Raw genomic sequence first — 22,087 nt, 5'->3', positions numbered from 1 at the left:
AAGTGATTTGAGTGTACAGACATAACTCCAAAAATTCAAAATATAAAAAACGCTAACAGGGTTCCTTCCATGAAGACCTTCATGGCTCTTCCTGTTCCTCTACCACCCTGTCTCTCTCAGTCTATACACAGCTAGGAAAATAAAAATGACAATTTGTGTATCCTACTGTATTACTTCATATATAAAAAGTGTAGAACCGACCACACTATAACATGGTTGGTTACGAATGTATCTTTCTTACTATCATTTGAGCTTCCTGGGTGCAAAGACTGTACTTATTTAGTTTTATTTTATCTGTGCTTGACATAGCTGGCCCTTGTATTTTTGGGCAAATAATAAAATCCATTAGACTTACTTTAAAATGTATAATTTTCCTCTTAAATTTTTAGGTAAGATTTTATTAGACGATGAAATAGTTGCTTTTAAACATTTTTTTTTTAGAGATGGGGGAGGGGCAGAGGGAGAGGGACGGAGAATCCTAAGCAGGCTCCATGTCCAGCATGGAGCCCTAGGTGGGGTTCCATTTCACGACCCTGAAATCATGACCTGAGCCAAAATCAAGAGTCTGACACTTGACCAACTGAGCCACCCAAGCACCTGCTTTTAAACATCTTTTAATTAGTATGTTCTAAGCCACCTACTCTACTTAAAAGAAAGGGCAGGTAAATCGTAACATCACCTGTTTGAAGGCAACCCCATGACTGATGAATGGTAGGCTCTTATATAGTGAAATAAACTTAGCACTATTCAACTTCAGACACGAGGATACAAATATCAACCATGTGGAGAGCTTTTTCAATTGCACACCACAGACTCTGATAGACAATTCCAGGCACTTTCCCTTTCAGAACCCTCCAGAGTCAGGAAGTGACATCTACCTCTCAGGTGAGCTAGAATCAAAATACATCAGAAGGGTGATAAAGGTGAGAATCCCAAAAGAATATTATTTTCTCTATCTGCAAGAAATATGTAAATATTAATTATTTCATAGGACTATTCCAAGAATGAATGGTCACCCAAAATAAATTATTAAACCTACTATCATTATCATTATCTTAATCCCTAAACCAGCTCTGTGCCAGGGTAATGGCAACATTTTCTGAAATGGATCAGATTATCCTTGCTCAGTCTACTGTAATCATTTCAGATGTCAGGCCTTAAGAAGACCCCTGCCTAGATGATTTCTATTTTTAAGTCACCCAAAGAAAATGAAGTTACTTACATAGCAATCTAAAAACTTAGTCAGCAACCCATCATTCTTGTGGCTAAGATACCAAACTGGCAAATAATCTATTCAGTGATGTGGCTGAAATGGTTTCATAGTCCGAAACGTTTTATTTATATAAAATTTCTGGCTCATTTATTGTGGTCAATAATCTGAAAATTGTTTTCTGAATGGCCAGTAACTTCATATGATATTGTTAAAAGGGACAGCAAAAATGCACTTTAGGAGAAAGTACACACAAATTATCTGTTATACAGAGAAAATTAAAGAAAAGTCAATAATTTGGTGAATAAAGCTAAATTCCATTACAAAAATATAGCTGTCACACTACTAAAAAAATATTTATGCCTCCAGAATCCACCAGCCAAGAGGGTGATTATTCACTGATAGAATTTTATTTTTTAATACTTCCTCCCCAGAATAGACATAGGTCAAATTCCCTTGAATTTAAAAAGTAAAAGCCATTTTTTCATAAAATAGTACCTCAAAAGAAAAGCACACATGAGTTTATAAGCATTCCCCTGGCATCCAGTAAGAACGTATCTCAGATCTTCACATATCTCTGTACCACTGAGTAGCTGAGCCACTGACTTTTAGTGTTATAGGCTCCACAAAACAAAGACATAAAAAGCCATTATTTGCTACAACCCAAATGAAAAATACCCCACCTATATTTAGATAATCTCAATTCCATTTATGAAAAGAAAAAAGTTTTATGGCTTAAAAAATTAAACATATTTGATTATTGAAGCCTCATGACAGTAAGAGTTTCTGAACAAAATAATTCAGTGCTATTTGGTAATATGGGCATAATACAATCTTCTGGGCATTAGATAAAGCCAGAAGCTGTGAATCCTGATTTCGGCAGTGTGAGTCACCAGGCAAATGTGGTACAAGCTAGCTCTACCTTAGCTTTCCTCATACATATTAAGGAGCCCATGACTACACCGTAACTCAATATTCATCAAATGTATTACAGAGCTGAGGCTGCCAGATTTTCATTTCCTACTGTCTAGACAACCAGTCTAAACACTGTATTATGAAGCCTCCACAGAGTATAATTCCCCAAAGATTTCTTAAAGCTCCTGGTGGTGTTAACTATGCCAGACACCCCCATTCTATTGCCTTTCTATGGTACTGTTTGTGTCCAGAAAGACAGAATATAGGATTCCTTGGGAGGAAAAAAAAGAAAGACTCGGTCATTCTTTAACTTGTAAAATCAATAAAGCCTTAACGACCAAGCACCCACTCCCAGCCTACAAGCCTCCTGATGGCTTTTAAACTGTGTTCAGCAGTCAGGCTGCAAGGTTTTCAGAAGAGAAAACACTGATTTTCATGAAATACAGAGCGCACAAAATATTTCGTGAGAGAGAAACTCCTGGAATTAAAATGAACATTTTTTTAATAGATTATTACATACTCTTCAATGTACTGACATGGCTAAACAAAATGTTTTATAAAAAAATAAAATAACCTTGTCTTCAGTTTTAACACCAAAGTGAGGAGTTACATATAATCACTCTTAAACCAAAACTAGAAGAAATGGGTGAAACCTGAGCATAACCAAAGGATGACAGTCAGCCAAATTCAGGGAGGGCTTCCAAAAACGGGTTTAAAATTAGAATATAACTTAACAGCCAGGTGCAAAAACCAACATGGGATCAAAAGTCAGAGAAAGAAAGTGGTCAGAAAGAATCCAGGCAATTAGTCAAAAAAAAACAAAAACAAACACTCAGAGCTCAGTAAGTGTGCAGTAAGACACTGAAATATGTGAACAACAGACTGACATCAGGAGAGCTTCTAAAACTACTAGGGCAGGTTATATGTAAATTAATAGTTTGTATAGGCCTTCCTACAAAACTGTGACCATACATGGGCAGCAATCTATTTTTTTTTCTAAATCCTTATTATAAAACCTACAGTTCCTGAAACATAATATGTTCACAAGAAGTTTGTGGAAGATACTGAATGAGAGGAGGGAAAAACGGCAGATATAATCACAAAATGATTGATACCTGACTCTGCTCTCTTGATAAGATCTAGAGCTTCTGAGTCAACCTTAGGCTACACCCTAAAAAGAGGAGATAGGTAGGAGTGCATGGCAGAAATGAAACAGAAATCCATCAACTTACAGTACGTAGATCCTGATAGGAGTTTTTCCATGTAAAAAGCACAGGTTGCTGGGCTTATGGGACATACAGTACACCAGCTCTTTAAAGCATTCCACAGGCTGGCTCCCTACACATCGATCACATCAACAATCACAAAATATTTTCTAGTTTTCAGTACTTATGTCTCTAGGGTATGCATTTTTTGTTAAACTCATCCCAAAATATTTCATGTTGTAGGATGCTATTGTAAATGTGATTATTTTGTTCATTTTATTTTTTTAGTTGTTTATTGCCCACGTATAGAAATACAACTTAATATTTCAATCACTTAAATGTGTTAAGACTTGTTTTGTGGCCCAGAGTATGGTCTATCTTGGTGCATGTTTCATGCCTGCTTGAAAAGCATTTATGTTCTGCTGTTGAGTGGAGTGCTTTACATATATCAACCTAGTCAGGTTGGCTCATGACAGTGTCATTCAAATATTCTTTTCTCCCTAATAACTTAGAGATTACTTTTCTATCATTTTCTAGGATGAGGATGTTGAATCTAACTGTAATTGTTCATTTGTCTGTGTTTCTTTTCACTTCTGTCAATAGATGTTTCATGTATTTTGAAACACCTATTTTTAGGTTGTTATATATATGTAGGATTTTTAGGTTTTGATAAATTGACTCATCACTATGACATGTCTCTATCTCTGCTAATACCCCTTGTCATGAAATTTACTATGATAATAACAGAGCAAGTCCAGGTTAAGTTTAATGTTCACATGGTGACTCTCCATCTTTTCAACTCATCTCTGTATTTATATTTATGTTAATTTTTTGAAAGTATATAGTTATATCTAGACTTATCTACTCTTACGTTTGCTGCCTTAAAACTGGAGAGTTTATACTATTTATATTTATAATATTTATTAATATGGTTGGTTTAAATCTACAATCTTGCTATTTTCTAAATTTTGTATTTGTTCTCTCTTCCTTATTTTTCTCTTTTTTTGCCTTTTGGATTACTTGAGTGTTAGTATCTCATTTAATGTCTGCTTTTGGTTTATTACCTATACTTCTTTTAATTTTTTAATAGTTTCTCTAGGGTTTACAATAGGTACTTTTCACTTTTCATGGTTGGAGGTAAAGAATATGATCATTATCTTGACTATGGTGATGGTTTCACGGTGTATGTTTGTGTCAAAAGTTATTAAACTTATTTAAAATAGCTTAAAATGTTTGATTCATTGCATGTCAATTATATGTCACTAAATCTGTGGTTAAAAAAAAAAAAGAGGAGAAAGAACATTAGGGTAATCGGCACTAGTATTTTAATAAGGTTTTAAGTCCACTGCATAGTAAAAAGTGTGGTACGAGACAAAATCCTGCCCAGTATAATAATGTATACCAAGTAATATTCTTCAGTTTTTCTTCTGTCTGAGAAATTGGAACATATTGTTTGTTAAAATCCAAGACAACTCTTGAAACATCTAAAGTCATTTTTGAAGTCCCTCTAGCTATCTTACCCACAGAGGTAATTTGGAAGAAAAAGAAAATGACCAAAATTTCATAATTTAAAAGAGCCAAAAAAATCAAACCTTCAGCTGTGAGTATTCCATTCCAAAATGTGCTCTTATCTACATTAGATTCATCTGTTCCATTTTGTTCTATTTCCTCAATTTTGCTTCTCAAGATAGGTTGGCAATTTTTTTTTCCTGTAAAGGGCAATAGAGTAAATATTTTAGGGTTTGCAGATTACATTCAATCTCTGTCTCCTATCTTTCTTTGTTTTTCTTTTTAATAATGCCTTCAAAATGTGAAAACAATTCTTACCTGGAGGGCTGAACATAAGCCACAGGCCACAGTCTGCAAACCCCCGCTTTAAAATAAATTGCTTCTGACATCATTTGAGACCTTATCAATTGCTGTCGACCACAAGCAATCCAATGGCAGAGACACAGTAACTGGGTATGGTAGTATACAGTCAACATGTTTCCTTCTTATATTTCACCTCAGTATGTATGAGGAGAATATTCAAAACTTTATGCATCTATTCAGTTGGCACAGAGTGAGAATTGACATGTTAACATTTTAATGGCTTTCCTGAATTCTAGGCTTGGCTAGTAAGTATTTTAAGTTAACGGAAACCTTGAAAAACTTTGAACTAAGCTAAGTAAATCAACTGTTTTGTACTTGCAAAAATACTTTAAACTAAATGAAAATATTTAATCCGTATAGCTTTCTCCTAAGTTAAAAATTCATTATTTCCCAAATAAAAGCCAATATAAATGTTATACAATAATGCGTCTTTTTTTTATTTTTTGGAAACTACATGATTTCTTAAATTTGCATTAAAGGCATATTTGGAAAGGTGAGCAAAAATATATACAACAATTATTTCCATAAAGCACATATTCTTAAAACTGTGTATCATTTTGTTTGAGAGAATGTTTCAGCATTATTATTCACATTTTCATCAGATGTTTATTGAGCATCTAACTTTTCTACTTAGAATACACAATGGAAAACAAGATAATCATGGTCCTTACCAGGATGGAGTCTATTGCCTATGAGATTGAAAGGTGATAAAAAGGAAATAGACAAAATAATTACAAACTATTCAAAGTGAAGAAAGTAAACAGAACTTGGGGTAGACAGAACAGCCTCCAATATGAAAGTGTTTAGCGAGGAGCTAAAGGTCGAAGAAAATGCAAAATTTTGGAGGCAAGTAGGCCAAGAACCCCATGGCTGAGGACAGCCAGTGAAAAGATATTATATGGAAGTAGTCTAATGTGTTAAGGATTTATCAACAAGTCAGTTGTGTGAGGTGGTGACCATGAGCCAGTGGCGTGAAATAAGGCTGAGGAGATGGTTGGGAATAAGACTCATACTGCTACTTGGAGAAAAGACTGGAGGAGAAAAATAGTAGAAGCAGAAATACCAGTAAAGAATCAATACGGCCCCTTCCCCCAAGAAAAGATATTTGTCAGCTGAGAAATGATAGTGGTTTAGAATAGATTGGTGGCAGAGGGATGAAAAAGGGTGAATGGACATGGAGATGTAGATCAAAAGGAAGGCTAAATACCACGGTTAATTTACACATCTGTAGGAATGATCCAATAGAAAGAGGAAAAGTAATGAGGCAAAAACAAGAAGAAATAAAGATTCAAAGCCCATTAGAACTTAAACTACACTGTTTTATGAGTATGTGTTTTTAGAATAATAAAAATGAGGGGGAAAGGTATTAGTTTTTTAAAATCCCACAAAACCATAAAGTCATCCTATTCTTAAAGTTTTCACTCATTAATCATAAATATTCGCCATGTGCCGGGCCATATGCTAGATACTGAGAATACAAATATGGAGATATATGTATCTTGACATCTGTGAGCTTATACTTCTGACACTACTTAGTCATCTCCAGTGTAAATATTTAAGCTTCTTCCTCTGTATTTTCAGCTGTAGTTTAGCCCAGCAAAGAAATATCTTAAAACTGTGCAAGGACTCTTCTTCTTCCTCTTCCTTTCCTTGCTTGAATAATTCACTTATCAAACCATTAAGTGAAGCAGAACAGGGTCTACCTGGACCAGGGGGTAGGGATGCTGTGGTAGCTCACAGCAGGATGCTAGAAGAGAAGCAAGATGACAGACATGGGAGTAAGGGTGGGGCTGGGGAGAAGAGGCTAGGTAGCTAGAAAAGGGAGAGGGGGTTTATCCAGGCATCAAGAGGAGGCTATCCAGGCATCAAGAGGAGGCTATCCAGACATGGGATTAAGGGTATCCAGGCATTAGGGAAGCCCAGTGTGTGGAAGCCCAGTGAAGGAAGTCAGATCTTAAGCAGGATGGAGACAGAATCCACACCTGAGTGTGTCTTGCTGCAGGGCTTTAGAGCCGAGTAGGGTAAGGAAGGTATCCACACAAGGGCCAGCCCTGTGTGGGGGGTCAGAGCCAATGCTGAGTAAGGAGGGCTGACTCCATTCCAGAGTCAGCCCAGCAGGTGGTGTCTGAAAGGGTAAGGAAGGAGTCCCTGTATGGGGAGAGGAGAGGAGGAGGAGGGGGGAGAGATTCAGAGCTTAAATGGGACAAGCAATGTGCCTATGTGGGCAGGCAGTCTGGTACAAGGAATCAGAGCCTCAGAGGAGGAGGGAAGGCATCCAAGAGACAATACAGCTCAATGCACTGGGAACAAAAATTAGGCTTAAAGTCACCTGTCCAGTAGGGTTCAGAGGGCATCTACATGGGAAAGGAGGGGCCATGGAGAGGGGTGGTAAGTTACATACACAGAAATTGACTAAGTATATATTGATAGTAAAGGGAGCCAGGATTCTCACTATCAGAGAAGAAATTCAGGAAAAAAAAATAGAATAAACCCTGAGGCATTGAACTGGAATCAGAAACATCAGTGTGAACTCATGATACACAACGTTTCTAGATCAAAAGAAACATGGGACACCTGGGTGGCTCAGTTGGTTAAGCATCTGCCTTCGGCTCAGGTCATGATCCCAGGGTCTTGGGATCGAAGCCTGCAATGGGCTCCCTGCTCAGCGGGGAAGTCTGCTTCTACCACTTGCCTCTGCCCTGGCCCCTCCCCCTGCTTGTGCTTCCTCTCTCGAATAAATAAAATCTTTAAAAAAGAGAGCATACATATAAAAGTATGTATAAATGGACAGATAAATGTATATAAACTACTCCAGCTCTGTCTACTCAGAGAGTGTGAAAGTAGCAACACCCTGATGAAGTAATAAGCACATCTATCATCTAGAGTGTGGCTTCTGAATGTATTCTCCTCTAAAAGAACTCAGGTTCCTTGAAGATATAGCTAATTCCACTAATGGATCAGGAAAAATACAAAACAAACTTGGAATCCACTGCTGTACCAGAAAACAAAGAAGTGCTGAAAGAAAGACAAAAGTATGTAAGGATACAAAAACCAATTTTAAAGGGCTTCTAGTGGCCAGGACAGCAATCACGTAAGTATCACTTTAAAAAACTTTGGATTATAAATCACTTATTAAAATGCCATTATCTATACTGACATAAACAAAAAATACATAAATTTAAAGTCTGAAGAGGAAAGAGACACTTATATAGTTTCAAAATACCTTCCCCAAAAATTTCATCTTGTTTTAAAAGGATGGAAAACCTTTACAATAGAGAAGTCAGACAAATATCCCCTTCATGAATGATCAAGCACTACTATTTTCAGTAATAGGACAAACCAAATTAGGTACCATCTGGTAGGTTAAAATAAGAAGAGCAAAGCATCATTTCTGTGATATTCCTACAAAAGGTACATAACCTGAATCAAATCAGGAAGAAACATCAGAAACACACAAATTAAGTAACATTCTAAAAAAGAACAAACAACAAACTGGCCTATGATCTTAAAAAGTGTCAAAGTCATGAAAGACAAAGAAATGCTGAGAAAATATTCCAGACCGAAGAAAACTAAAGACACATTACAACTAAATGCAACACTTGATTCTAAACTGGATCCTTTTTGCAATAAGTAATTTCTACTGAAAAAAAAAAAATCAATGAAATTGAATGGAGTATGTAGGTTGCATGACAGAAATGAATCAGTATAAATTTCCCTGATTTGAATGATAATATTGTGGGTATGGAGGAGCATTCTGGATGGTCAACTTTCATATATTTCAGGAAATAAATGTTTTTGTACAACTTTTCTGTTTCAAAATACGAAAAAATTAAATAATAGTACATATGTAGTGCTGAGGTTATGATTTCAGTCTTATCATCCCAAAACTATACATGTACTATTTTAATTTTAAGTTTACAAATAAAACAGCCTATTTTAATAATGATCCCTCTGTTCTCTCATTCAGTTAATTCATTTATTCATGCACACTGTCATTCCTTATTCATGCAGCAATTTAACAACTACGCTATGCCAGATATAGAGTGAGATGTTCTCACATCTTACATACATTTTTCCTTGAATCATCATAATATCTCTACAAGGTATGAATTATTACTATAATTTGCATATGGAAATAACATTCAGGCAGTTACTTTGAGCAAGGCCAAATACAATACAGCACAGCCTGAATGTAAGTCCAACCCTTAGAGATGCCACTCACCTGTTAACACTTGACTCAAAGGCATTTAAAGACAAATCCTTAATCTTTTTGATTAAATGGCCAGTTAATTAATAATTATGGTATTATGTAAACATACCTTAAAACCACAGCCTCATTATATACACTCTTACCACTTTTATTCAACACAGTACTGGAAGTCCTAGCCATAGCAATCTCCCTAGAAAAAAAAAAAGTATCCAAATTGGTAAACAAGTAAAACTGTCACTGTTTGCAAATGACATGATACTACACATGAAAAACCCTAAAGGCTCCAGCAAAAATCTAGTAGAACTAAAAAATAATTCAGTAAAGACACATAATAAAAAGTTAATATACAAAAATCTATTGCATTTCTTATACTAATAACAAAGTACAGAAACAAAAATTAAGGAAGCAATCTCATTTACAATTGCATCAAAAAAATAAAATACCTAGAAATAAGGTTAAGGATCTGTACTCTGAAAACTCCAAGACACTGATGAAAAACATTGAACAAGACACAAATGTAAAGATACTCCATGCTCCTGGATTGGAATGATTAATATTGTTAAAATGTCCATACTACCTAAGGAAGCTACAGATTCTGTGTAATCTGGCAAGGATGTGAAAAAAGGGTACACTTATGCACAGTTGGTGGGAATGTAACTTGGTGTAGCTAATCTGGAAAACAGTGGAGCTTCCTCAAAAAATTAAAAATAGAAATACCATAGGATCCAGAAATTCCACTTGTGGATATTTACTGGAAGAAAACCAAAACACTTATTTGAAAAGATATATGCATGCATACGTTTAGTGCAGCCTTATTTACAATTGGCAAGATATGAAAGCAACCTAAGTGTCCATTCACAGATGAATGAATAAGAAAGATGTGCTATACATACACAATGTAGTATTATTTAGCCATATAAGAGAATGAAATCCTGCCATTCACAACAACATGGGTTGTTAACAGAGAGTATAATGCTAAGTGAAATATGCCAGAAAGAGAAAGACAAATACCATATGGTTCCACTTATCTGTGGAATCTAAAAAACAAAACAAACAACAACAAAAACAGAAACAGATTTATAAGTGCAGAAAACAAACTGGTGGTTGCCAGAGGGAAGGGAGTGGTGGTATGGGTAAAAGAGGTGAAGGGCATTAAGAGGCACAACTGGGGCGCCTGGGTGGCTCAGTTCTTAAACATCTACCTTTGGCTCAGGTCATGATCCTGGAGTCCCAGGACCAAGTCCCGCATCGGGCTCCCTGCTCATCGGGAGTCTGCTTCTCCCTCTCCCACTCCCCCCTGCTTGTGTACCCTCTCTTGCTGTCTCTCTGTCAAATAAATAAATAAAATCTTAAAAAAACACTCTAGTTTTAAAATAGTCAAGAAGATGAAAAATACAGAATAGGGAACATGGTCAATAAGACTGTAATAACTTTGTATGGCAACAGATAGTAACTACACTTACCACAGTGAGCATTTCATAATGTATTTAATTGCTGAATCACTATTTTGTATTCCTGAAACTAATATAATATCGTATGGTCAAGTATATTTCAATTAAAAAAATAAGTCCTGGGGACATAATATACACTTTGGTGACTATAGTTAACAATACTGTATTGTACATTCAAAAGTTGCTAAGAGAGTATATTGCTTTTTAAATCTCCTTCACCTATTTTACCCATCCTCCATTCACCTCCCCTCTGATAATCATCAGTTTGTTCACTAAAAAGTCTATTTTTTGGTTTGTCTCTTTTTTCCTTTGTTCATTTTTTGTTTGTTTCTTAAACTTCACATATAAGTGAAATCATATGCTATTTGTCTTTCTCTGACCGGCTTATTTCATTTAGCATTACACGCTCTAGATCCATCCATGTTGTTGTAAATGGCAAGATTTCATTCTTTTTAACGGCTGGATAGATTTCCATTGTGTATATATATATATATATATATATATATATATATATATATATATATATACCACATCTTCTTTATCCATTCATCAATCAATGGACACTTGGGCTGCTTCCATATTTTGCCTATTGTAGATAATACTGCAATAAACACAAGGATGCATATATACTTTCAAATTGGTGTTTCTGTATTCTTTGGGTAAATACTCAGTAGAGTGATCACTGGATCATAGGGTAGTTCTATTTTTAATGTTGTGAGGAATCTCCATACTGTTTTCCACAGTGGCTGCACCAGTTTGCATCCCCATCAATAGTGCACAAGGGTTCCTTTTCCTTACCATCCTTGCCAACACTTGTTGTTTCTAGCCATTCTGACAGGTATGAGGGCTAAGAGTGTAGATTTTAAATGCTCTTCTCAGAAAAAAAATTAAAAATTTAAAAGAGAAGTTCTCATCAGAATGAAAAAAACGAGTTTGTAACCATGTAAGCTGATTTATGTTATAATTAAACTTATTGTGGTAATCACTTTGCAATATATACATATAGCATATCACTATGCTGTATACTTTAAACTCACACAATGTTATATATCAATTATATCTCAATAAAAATGGAAAAAAAATTCCAGGATGGAGAGTGGGGGACAGAGCACTGATATTTTTCTTCACTCAGTATCACTGCTTTACAGTAACTCCTAACAAAGAGATAGAAACATGAAATAAAAATGTAACAAGGGAAAACATATTACTAAGTGAAAGAAGTCAACCTGATAATGTTACACACTGTATAATACCAACTCTATGACACCGTGAAAACGGCAAAGCTGTGGAGAGAGTACAAAAATCTGTGGCTGTCAGCAACAGCGGGATGAACAGGGAGAACAGTGAGGGGCTGTAGGGCAGTACAACGACTGTGATACTGTAATGATGGACACATGTCCTTACTCATTTGCCCAAAGCCATAAAACAGACAACACCAGGAGGGAACCCTAATGTAAATGATGGACTTTGGGTGATAATGATGTGTCGATGTCGATTTACTAACTGTAACAAATGTACTACTCCAGGGGCGCCTGGGTGGCTCAGTTGGTCAAGCGTCTGCCTTCGGCTCAGGTCATGATCCCAGGGTCCCAGGATCAAGGCCCGCATCAGGCCCGTGCTCAGCCGGGAGCCTGCTTCTCCTTCTCCCTCTGCCTGCCGCTCCCCCTGCTTGTGCTCTCTCTCTCTTGCTCTCTGACAAATAAATAAACAAAATCTTAAAAAAAAAAAACAAAAAACAATGTACCACTCCAGTGGGGGATGTAGATCATGAGGAGGCTATGCATGTGTGGGGATAGGCAATATATAGGCAATCTCCTTCCACCCACTTCTGCTGTGAAACCAATATTTCTGTAAAATAAAGTCTAAAAAAGGGGGGAGCGGTGACCAAGGACCCAGCCCTGAGCTTCCATGAGGTCACTCAAGAATTTCAATCCTGATATTTTGGCCCCATAACTGCTACTAGCTGGTAAGTTCCAACAATTCTGAAACTACTGCTATTATGAACCAGGCAAAGGCACCTACAGAGATGACAAGATTCCTAACTAACTTCCCAGGAAAATGAGGAGAGGATCAGGATGGCACTGTGAGCCAAAGGAGGCTGAGCTGCAGCCCATAAATGTCCTTCATCACTTTTCCCTTCTCCTCGGAGAAAGAAATTATTCGGACATCATCTTGTTTTCAGGAGACAGAAGGGGCTGCTTACCATTGCAACCCCTGAGAATGACTGATTTCCCAGGGAGTCTGAGCAGCAGGGAAAACCAGTGAGGGAGGGCTGCTCAGCTCAGGGAAAGGCGGCACAGATGGGGGGTCTGGGGCTGAGGGTGGAATGTTGAGTGGGGTATGAAGAGCTCCCTCCCTGGCGACCCACTGACCTTCAATAAATAAGCCAAAGAGATCAAGGTACAATCGGCGTTTGAGTTCATAGGGAAGCTAACAAGAGACAAAGAATGGTACCCATCTGCCCTTGGGATGGAGGGTGTAGGAAGGTATCAGACCTGCACAGTTAAACCCTGTGGTTACAGGCCTCATCTTCCCACACCTCCAAGAGCCAAGAAAGTCTCAAAGGTCCTTGGGTTATATAAAAAGTGGTCCATATACACCACATACTACCATAGCAATACATATTAAATGGAGGGTGAGGCCAGGAGAGAAGCAGAGAATCAAGTTTGCTCATTCAAACATGAAGTGAAATTCAAAAAAAAATTTTCAGCTTTTCTGTGAAGAATTTTTGAAATTTTCCTCACCTGTAATATGTACCATGAAATTATTGAACATAACTGAATAATATCGATATACCTGTACATTATATATATACACACTATCACAGATACTAACTTATTTTTACACATGTGAATGTATACATACCCGTATGCAGATTATATACTGAGAGAGAACATAGGTAATGAAGTCTTATTTTATGATGAATTAGGTTATACAAGGAAGAGTGAAAAGCTCTTGGAAACACTGCAGAGAAGTGCCACGTCATAAAATACAGACCTGCCCTCCTCCAATATTTACAAAACAAGAAAGATTCCTAAATAAGGAATAACACATCATTTATTTGATTGAGGACCACATGAAGTTGGCTGACATCTTTGTACCTTTAAAGACAGGAATGGCACTTACAATGGTGGATTTATAAGTAGATGTGATCCTCAGAACCGAGGTGGGCTCTAACACAGAATAATCCCAACTCCCATCACTCACTCACCCATTAAGGAAGCTAAGGAGAGAAGATCTGTAGTACCTAAATTATAATCATTTTCTTTTCATGGGGAAAGTATGGAGATGTAGATACACATGACTGTGTGTTCGTGTATATAGATTGTGCCACAAATTAAAGTGCAGACTATAAAAACCCATGAAAAAAAAAGCAAACTTTTAAAAATACACCAGGAGGAACATTGGTAAGAGAAGGAATTTTACCCTACCAGTCACTTCAACAAATAATTACTTTCTGCCAATCCGTTATTGCATGCCAAGTACATGAAAAGCCTCTTCCTGATAGAGGAGAAAAAAATTAATTGGGGTGGGAGGAGCTAACTAAAAGAAAAAAAGCTCTACTTTAAAAAAAATACATCTTAACTCTGCTTTATCATATTTATAAATTATACTAGATTTTCAAACCCATAGAACTTTTATTAATGCAAAAAAAGCCCCAGAAATTCTGAAGATTCATTAGGCATTACTACAAATAAAAAAAAATCTGTGGGGCGCCATAGGGCTCCACGCCCAGCAGGGAGTCAGACTGAGGATCTCTCTCCCTTTCCTTCTGCCCCTCCCCCCACTTGCAAGCTCTCTCTCTAAAATCAATCAATCAGGGCGCCTGGGTGGCTCAGTTGGTTAAGCGACTGCCTTCGGCTCAGGTCATGATCCTGGAGTCCCGGGATCGAGTCCCGCATCGGGCTCCCTGATCGGCAGGGAGTCTGCTTCTCCCTCTCCTGCTCCCCCCTCTTGTGCTCTCTCACTCTCTCTCAAATAAATAAATAAAATCTTTAAAAAAAAAAAATAAAAAATAAAAAAATAAAATAAAATCAATCAATCAATCAATGATCTGCAAGAAAAACCACATCAGAAAACTGAAAGCACAGGAAGTAGGTTAAATAGTGGGTTAAGGAAGATTAGATCGAGCATGTCTGAGTACAGAACTGATGAACAAAGGAAGTTCATTGCCAAACATGTATTTGTATACATGTAACGTAACATCCCTACCACCCATGCAGCCTGCTACACTGGAAATACACCTCTTTGAAATTTAACTATAGAAACAAAAACCGTATTCCCTATCAGAAAGCAGATCAAAAAAAACCAACCAACAAACAAACAAAAAACCCATCATAACCCCAATTTGGACTGTTCTGTGAAATCTGATCCATTCCCTTCTCCTTCCCCTGCAGGCCCACAGAGCGATCCCCCATGCAACTCTGTGTGGCAGCAAGTGACGTAACAGACCCATATACATTCTCCAAAGGGCGGCAGGATGGTTATTAAATCACTGCTGAGTCACATCTATGTTCATCTTCTAGAAATGCAGAGACAGGTGCTCTGGCCGGTACCTGTGTGTAAGCTGTTGGCTCCAGCTCAGTAACTGCACAGAAGCCAAATCCATCTTGCTTTGTGCGGAGATTATCAGGATAAAGGAAAGTGCTGCCGCAGGTACGCATACACACATCTGAAACCTAATGTAGGCGGGGCCCTCTCTAGCCCTGGAAAGCAAGGTCCGAGTGCTGGGAAACTGTGTAGAAAAAGCCTCATCTACTTTCTGCTACAATTTGAGAATTAGCCTCTATTTCCAATGTCTACAGTTCCACATGCATTTCTCTTTCATGCTGCGGTGTTTGATTCATTCCAAACATGGGTGTCCATGAAGTTCTTGAAAAGAGTATAATGAGTTTTAGTAAATTTCACCAGCAATGAGAAAGTATGGAGGAAGTGGGCCGATGGTGCCTTCACTGTGAACACATACATTTCTGTCTCATCCGCCTCTTCACGATACCCTTCTCCCACTTAGAAGTCAAGCAAAAATTCTTGTCACCTAGAGAACAGAATCATTTTCTTCTCCATAATGCTGGTATTATCTGACACACAGTTTCATATTGATTCAGAGTCTATCTTAAATGGGCTTATCAAGAAATCACTCTCAAATAAATACAATGTGCACTGTAGGAGAAATTCTTATAAATAGAACATTCTCAACCTTATTATCTGCAATATAGAGATGTAAAAGTCACAGGTACTCAGTACAAGTATAAAAATCTATACATGTATGCCAATCACTGGGCATTTACTGGAAAACCAAGTGATCTCACAGGGGGCTGAGAGAGTCAAGGAAGAAGTTTAACCCATGACTTCTGCCTCCAATATGCCTACTGATAGGTTGGAGTGACAGATCTGGCCCCAGGTTTGGTGGGCTGCTTTTCCTGTTCTATTTATTCCCTTGTGTAGCTAAATTTACTCAGCCTTTCACTTCCAAAAATATCAGACTACATGACCCAAGAACATTCTGTCTGGACAACACCTGTTTGTAAATATTGTTAAAGCAGGGCTGAGCTCATATATTAAAAGAAAACCTATTAATAGCTGTGATGCTCAGATGCCCCCTTTGAGATTCAAGTGTTTATAAAATATGGTTCCAACTGGTCTCCTAGCAACGACCACCAAATATAATGAGCATCTCTAGAGGTGGCCACTCTCACCCTGGAGTCATACTTTTTATAAGATTTCTTCTAGAATAATGCTACTGGCTCTTCTCTCTCACTCTCTCTGCCCTATTCTGAGATTCTGTCCAAGTCTGGAAGCGTGAACTGAATATACCCTGAAAACAGCTAAGAACCCTATGTCATCTCTGCTTCTCCACTGAGAGGGGCTTCCCGCTTCTCTCTCCACACTGCTTGGTACAAGTACACTGCCCCAGAAAGGCAGACCTGAAATTATCTGGTCATGCTATTGTTGCAGTATGTTTAGAAGAGAGGCAAAGCATTAGGAAGCCCGTTGTTAGTACACATCTAAAACCATATTCGCCGTTCTATGTATAAAGTGGACAATGTTACACTCCCTCATCCCTCTCCCACCTCTCCTTCCTTCCTGTCTTATTCATTTGTATGTTCTAAACTCTGAGTATCAGAATATAAAGACAACAGTTAGTGCTCTCTCCACAACACCAACACATCGTAATGTAGCTTCATGGAAAACATTTACTTTACTATGATTATAAACTCATCAGTGAGCTGATGACTGGTTTGAAATAACCTAGAATTTCCTAAGTCTCTAAGCTCAGTACAAGTATCTTTTATTTACAACCCTGTCCTAGCTTTGTATGATGTCCCACTGCAAATGACTCCTCAAGTGATCATTTGCCATGTTTTAATTATCCAGCATTTTCAGAAGATCCCTTTTCTGTTTAGAAAATGCCCTGAATTCTAAGCTGTAGGGTTAGTATGCTCTTCTCTGGTAAACCAACACCATCATCCTCTAAGTCTCGTTAGCTCTCCTGCAATGATGAAACTTTGATTGATCCCTTAGCTACTTTAACTATACTGCAGTCTCTTAAATACAGTGAAGAGCCCAAACAAATCCTCTGAACCTTTCCCAGGAAGAGTTAGTGAGAACTACCCCACCCCCAGCAGTGACAGTGGTCTGCATTAACCTGGGGCTTTGCTCCTTATAATATCATTAAATTCAAGAGACGAGTCTTTAAAGTTTAATGTACATTAGATTTTTTTTTCACTTCTCAAGTCTTAAAAGAACTCCCCACCTCCTCTAAAAGCTTCTGCTACATACATCAAGCCCTCAAGTTTATTTCTTATTTGAACTCTGAAACAGAGTTTCAGAGACAAACTGTCTCTACAACAGAATTATCCTTATTGAAAACAGAGTGCTCTTCAAAGAGAAGAGAGGGAGTTAATCATCACTGAGTATGCACTAGAAGATATACAATGAAATAAATGCTGTATATACATTATGTCTTTTGACTTTCTCATCCTAACTCCAAAAATAACGTATATTTTCTATTTTTTATTTTACAGATGAGGAGAGTAAGGTTCACAGAAATGATGTAACTTTCAGCAGGTCGCACAGCCAGGACTTGCACATAAGACTAGAAACCCAGCTATTTTCTTTCACTACGCACTGGAATACAGATCACATTTTTAGGTCCATCTTATAAAACACTGAATCCTATGTCAGGTATAACATGCTGCATTGTAGACAAATGCCACTGGGCAAGATGGTTCCCATGGAAACATGGGACAGCAGAAGAGGGAAAAATGAAGCTCCAAAGAGCTCACACACTCAAATAGGATAGGCCTGGTTGGTAGGTCCTTTGGAACAGGTTCCTGGGTCCATCACTTGACACATAGCAGCTTCATGCACACTACAGGAAATGGTTTGGATGACAAAGATCATGGCCAGTAAAGCAATTTCTACAGTGACTAGCAGCAAGAAACCTGGATTATAGCTATTCAAAAGCTATAAAGGATCACTTCTCAAGCAATTATTAGGTGTTGAGAATATAGAGAAGAATTTGATGTTTGGGAATCCGACCATCAGTAGCAGGAATCAGCCACTGAATCTTGAGATCACAACACAATAAAAATTCTAAAGGAGGGGAAATCTAGAGAATCAGAGTGAAAAACAAGCTGTAACCTAGAGGTAGGATCTCAGACACCATGTAGGCAAGAATTGAAGATAGTGGAATGAGGAGTGCAGAACAATGCTATGAGCCAGTGGTCACCACATGCACACCTGATTCCAGATCTAATTACAGACCTAATTGGAATTTCAGTAATGACCCCTTTACTCTTAGATCCATGCTCTTAGATTTTAGGGGAGAATTCCAGAGTCTCGGGTTCAAGAAGAGAACACATGGTTCTCTATGGTGTGCTTCACACCTTTCCACTAAACTCACTATAAAAACAAAGTACTGAATATTTTACCATTTAATTATACTTTTAATATATCTCCTATGGCCAAGGTTGTTCCAATACTATATCATAATGCTGTCTTACCAATCCATTGCATTTGCTCTGTTTTCTTGGTGTGGGAGAGTGACTATTTCATTTTAAATCTTTTGAATACAGGTTTCATACTTGGGATTGGTCAATCATCACCAGCATAATGACTGATTGTCATTAGAAGAGTAGTATTTTTGAAGATCATCTTTGTGCTTTTTAAAATAAACATGTCCCTACGATATTGCTGTGGGGTATGCCATCTGAGATGATTGTGGAGCTCCTGATGGGTAATATGTGTTCTTCTAATGGGTTTTCATGTACTTTTAGATTTTCTAAGTATCTATCAAATTTCCATATGGATAGAGGTGTCAAAACTCAATCAGGAATTAAGCTGAATGCTCAATCATCATCATATCAAACGGTTGCGATTTCTCTAAAGTACATTTATTCTTATTATTCCATCCCCAGGATCACCTGTATAGAGACAGCTCCCAATCACTGATCTTAGATTGTCCCCTTCTTTCCCTAGTCCTTTCTAGAGTGTGCACTGATTTCTGCAGAAATCAGTAAAACAATGCAAAAACCTAAAACACGTATGTACCTCTCCTTGGTACATATAATACTCTAATTTTGTGCTGGGTTGTATTATGAAAGTTATAGTGACAAATGGAAGAATATACATGGAGAAGTGATTTAGATCAGGGATCAAACTTTGTCTGTACAGGTTCAGATAAAAAATAATCAGGCTATGGGGGCCATACAGTCACTACCACAACTGATCAACTTTGTTGCTATAGCACAAAAGCAACTATAAACAATAACCGAATGAGCATGGGTATGCTCCAGTAAAACTTTATACACACAAAAAAAGTGGGTAGCAGATTTAGTCTGTGGGCCATGATTGCTGACCTCTGATTTAGACACTGTCTCTAAGAACACTATGGTTTATTTAACTGTAATACAATTATAGGATGCTTTTAACTAAAGCTCAAAGACTGATAGCGTGAGTGCGGATTACTGCACATTTAAGGCCTGCCAAATATAACTGAGACAGCCACAATGCCTGAGGGCATAACAAGGGTCAATAAAATCAGATCTACTACCATCATCCCCATGTTCCTCTCTTACAATGGCCCTAACCACTCCACACTCTACTCCCTGATAAACTTAAGGGGAGGAAAAAAAGAGGGAGGGGAGAGAGGATTTTTCAATACAAACATAAAAGCTTTCCACTACACAGGGAGTAAGCATTTGTGTTGAGAAAAAATGCCCCTCCGGGTAAAGTGAAGAAGCATTTTCCCCAGCCTTGAGTCAAGTCTCACAGGAGGTAGATCTACCTGAACCACTCACAGAGAGTTGAGGCACTGAGAAGAAAGGAAGATGATCACTTCATTCCCTGGCTGCTTAACTCATGAGCTGTAGAATCCCGAATTCCATCCGTGTGCCATAGTTAGAAGGACGCTGATCACTGGAGGTCATTCTTGGGAGTACCTGACATATAACCCCTGCAATTTGAGGCAGTATATAAACACTGAGCTCAATATCCATTTCTAGTCTATGAATTTCTAAAGCCTTAAGATTTGAGGTGCAAGCCTGGATCAAAAGAAAGAGCAAAAAACATAACTTTTTTGAGAAAAAGTGTAATCCTCCTCCCCATCTCAATCCTACTTTTTGGAAAGGGTCCCTCAAAACCTTTGGGAGAGGAACTTGGTATTTCTTCTGAAGGGGCACAAACATTAGAAGAGGCGGCAAGCATTAGAGAACACCCAGGGCCATCAAGTTGATTAAGTAGACCGTTTATTTACACAAGAATGACTTGAGGACATGCACCACTGGTGAGACTGAAAGAGAATCAACCAATCCTCTCTGAAGGTTCTTCAGTAATGAAAGAGAACTGGATGAAACTCAGTATCCTCCCAAAGAACTGTGCACACATCCCATACAAAAACGATCACACTGGTGGAGTTAGGATCCACCAGCTAAAGATGAACTCAGACAGACTGACACTTCCCCATGACCATTAAAACTTGCTTATAATAAAAATACTTGCTCTCATGTTCGTGTGACTCCAACTCTGATAATATAGCTAAAATATTAAAGATGTATTTATCATGGTTGCCCATGCCTTTCCCCTTTACTCCAACCAAAGATATAACTCAAACCTACAATTGGGGGGGGAGAAGAAAGACAAATTTAAGTTCAGTGTAAGACTGAACTTTGAAAATGACCTAGATTTTTTTTAATTAAAGAAGAAATGAAAATTGTGGAATATCACAAGACGTTAAGGGATGTGAAAGGACATACTTTGCATATCATGCCTGCAGACAGAAAAATTCAAACATTTCATATTTATTCCAAACATATCAACTCAGTATATAATCCATAGGATGTCAGTTCACTCGGAACATTCTAATAGATAAGATTATTTACAGAATACTTACTTCAGAAACAGAATTTAAACTATAGTGAAAACTACTATATGTAAAAAACGTACACATTTTATCTAGACCACCAACCCATGACACTGATCCCAAATATGTCTATTGCTTTAGTGTGTCCCTTCAAGAAAGGAAGAAAATTGTGAATTTATTTCGGTTCCACCTATTTATCATGAATTCTAGAACATCCAGGAAAGATTCTCCTGGAAACATTTCATTTACATACGTCACCTGCGCCTCAAGTAAAAGCCAAGGAGTAGTCATTGAGATCTGGGCATGTTGAAGTAGCGCTGCATTCCCAAACTGCAACAGAAGCTTATTCTGTGACTATGTAATAAAGGCAACAATATCATCATGTATCAAGGTGAGGGGCATACTATAGCCATTTGTTACTCACTATGTGCTAGCTCTCAATGAAATTTTTTCAATTACTATGGGATCAGTTACTCAATATGAGAGCCGTAAAGGAAACAGAACTATTAAACGTCATGTGAGTATTTAAGTGCCTTGTCCCATAAAATCCTTTAACCAAACAGTTCTGCTTTCACTAACAATGTTAATTCCAAACACTGCAATTTATTACCCTTAGAACATGACATAAAAATTATATATTGTACCCAGTAAGGCAATGAAAGATTTTATAACACAATTTTATTCTTTTTTCTATTAGCCAAGGAAGTAATTTTAACAGAAAGTGTTATCCCGAGGGCATCTGGAAAAAAACATGGTAAAGACTCAGAGGTACATAAAAATAAAAATCATACAATCTTATTTTTCAACCTAACTCAATATTGTAGGAATCCAACATAAGGGTGAATATTCTAGAGATCTGAG

Source organism: Neomonachus schauinslandi, chromosome 7 (assembly GCF_002201575.2).
Source record: "Neomonachus schauinslandi chromosome 7, ASM220157v2, whole genome shotgun sequence".
Classification (NCBI taxonomy): Eukaryota; Metazoa; Chordata; class Mammalia; order Carnivora; family Phocidae; genus Neomonachus; species Neomonachus schauinslandi.
The sequence above is the reverse complement of the archived record's forward strand: the minus strand, read 5'-3'. Positions refer to the sequence as shown.